Raw genomic sequence first — 2791 nt, 5'->3', positions numbered from 1 at the left:
AAACACGGATTTCAAACTGGGAGGAAAATGATCAGGACTTCATATATTTCTTCATGGACATCTGCTTCAATGTAATCATAGAGGTGGTCACCAGGCCTTCCACTCAGTACCAAAACACTTTGGCAGATCTTATATGTTGACCGACCACCTTGCAAGAACCTCGATGGCAAGGGGAACTAGTATACATAATATCATGGAGTTGTCAATATATTAGGCCTGTTAGTTGAGTGGATTAGATATCTTTATTATGGTACTCTATCTTTCTTAGCTACAGCCAACCAAATTCACTAATACTTGATTAGTTGCTTATACTCGATTTTGGATTCATTAGTCATTATATGGTTGAACCTCTTGTTGCATCAGTTCATTTGAAGTATTCAACATGTTTCTTTTAAGATTAATTACCATTGTTGCATAACAGTAAACATATCATGTCACACTAAAATAGGTTTTGAATAAATTAAAAATTCTATAATTTATTTTACTCCTTTAATTTGTTAATTTAGTTTAATTTTGTAGCTATGTTTTAATTTTATGAGTCTCAATTCATGTTTAAATAGAATAAGCTTAAGTGGTTGCCTTATCAATCACAATCTCTTATGAGTTACTTATCTACTTCCCGTAAAATTGCATCTTCTTTTTTTGCTAGTATGATATCAGGTTTTCCCTGTCGTATACATTGATGAAGTTGTAAATAGCTGGAAATTTTCAATTTGATCTATATTCACTTTTGTCATTTGTTTATCATGTCTTCCTTGTGCAGCTTCCATGAGATTCTTGTTGAAAGTTTTCCTAAAGCTGTTCTGCATCCTCTTACAAGGCAGGAGTCAATGTAGTGTCTTCTACAGTTCTTTTTGTAAGAATTCACAGCAAACTTAGGTAGTGTGACAATGAATTCTTTTTGTAAGAATTCACAACAAACTTAGTGAACTACATCTAGTTGCAGTTTTTAAATAAGAATCCTAGTAAAGGTAAATCATGTTGTAGGTGCATGGGAATCACATGCCACTCATATTCTTTGCTTTAGACCACATATTCTTCCGTATGTAAGGAAATCTATGTTGTGTGTGTATCTGTGAGGGAAAGAGATGGCGAACCCACCTGGCATTGCTGAGAGAACAGGGAGGTGGCCCAGAAATCTATTCAAAGGCCAACTTAGGATGAACTTCTGTACCAAGGTTCAAAACTAAATTAGAATAGGACAGACAAATATATCATATGCTGTCAGTAATAGTACCTATGCTGTTTACTACAATAGCAGTGATACGCCAATGTTGTCCATTGCAACGAACTGGGACAGCCCATCAAGAATGCAGCAAGCATTTTATCAACTTTTTTAGGATCGGTTGCGCCGAAGGGACAATTGTGTCCGTTCATCTATACGAAATGGAACGAAATGCTTCCTTCGTATAAGGTTGAGCTTCTTAGAGTTGTTGAGGTAAAGAATTGAATTTGCTTACTATCTTCAATTATTTTTTGATTTAACATTGATATAACATTTTTGACGTTGATGTAGACAAAGTTTGTCCTTCCTGCAAATAGCCATGATTGGGTGCTGAAGTCCGTCAACCGCAAATGGAAAGAATATAAGGCGAAGCTAAAGGTGGATTGGAAGCACGAGGGCATGACTGAGGAGGAGGTGGCCCGTGTTTGTCCTCCAGATGTAATCTCTCATCAGTGGAGGGAGCTTATCCACTACTGATTTTCCGAGAGAGCTCAGGTTGTGTATATTTTTTCAATACCTTAGATTGTATTTACTATTATTTAGATTAGAAATTTATACATTTTATGCATTACATTGTTTATTATTTTTCGGGGAAGACATATTCCAATATTGGTAGAGCTGCTCGAGCATCACAGACTGTTCCTCATACTTCAGGCTCTATGAGTTATGCGAGGCATAGAGCTGAATTCGTAAGCTTTCTTGAAATAATTTAAATTTATCTTAAATTATTCTATCATATAGCATGAATACTCTTGAAATATACTTTTTGTTGTAGATGGATGATAATGGGAGGGAGCCTGGTAGGGTGGAGTTTTATAAGATGACTCACACCCACCGAGATGGCAGCTTTGTCCGGGAGGAGTCAAGAGATATAGTTGTATGTATTCATCTTTGGCTTGTGCTGTATTTTTTTTGGTTTTATTATTGGCATACATTAATTTGAATTTTTTTTGAAAGATATAGGATAGGGCAACAAATCTTATTTCGGAGCGCGTCGGGGGGTCATCCGACGCGACCCATAATATTGAAGCTCAAGTGCTCGCTGAATTGATGGGCCCAGAGCGTTATGGTCGAGTGAGGGGTTACGGCGTTGGAGTTACCCCCACTCAGTTGTCTTCAGTGGGCACATATACAAGAAATGCCAGAGAATCTAGTAACACTGCAGAAGTTCGTCATCTTCAAGCAACTATTGAAGAGCTGAAGCAAAATCAAGCAAATTTGCAGTCTCAGCTTACGAATATTTCATCCATGTTACAACGATTTCTCCCTTCTCCGGTAAATAACTATATATATTTGAATACTTTACATATTATCAATTATGATATATAAGTTAATGTATCACAATATTTCTAACTTCTACGGGTTTTTTTTTTTTTTGTAGATTCCTGATACTTCAAATGCTTGTAGAGATGATGATGGAGCTGAATCCCGTCCCTGATGCATTCTAGATTATCTTTTATGAGTTTGATATGTATATATTTCTTATTTTTCAGAGTACATTGTAATTTGAAACTTATTAAGCAAATTTTTAATCAAATATGACAATATTCATATTTCGAATGATCT

At 35.8% G+C, this 2791-nt stretch overlaps 1 long non-coding RNA gene across 1 annotated transcript; it reads left to right on the top strand.

Moving 5' to 3' along the window:
- Positions 1–1294: 1294 nt before the first annotated feature.
- On the top strand, positions 1295–2492 carry LOC148702962 (uncharacterized). Its single transcript, XR_015967359.2, has 4 exons — positions 1295–1438; positions 1517–1914; positions 2001–2102; positions 2189–2492. It is a non-coding gene; the product is annotated as an uncharacterized LOC148702962 (long non-coding RNA).
- The last annotated feature ends 299 nt before the right edge of the window (positions 2493–2791 follow it).

The sequence above is a fragment of the Phoenix dactylifera genome, chromosome 7 (assembly GCF_051530095.1).
Source record: "Phoenix dactylifera cultivar Ajwa chromosome 7, Ajwa_hap1_PhDact_Kaust_v1.1, whole genome shotgun sequence".
NCBI lineage: Eukaryota > Viridiplantae > Streptophyta > Magnoliopsida > Arecales > Arecaceae > Phoenix > Phoenix dactylifera.
This window is presented reverse-complemented; position numbering and strand designations above follow the sequence as displayed.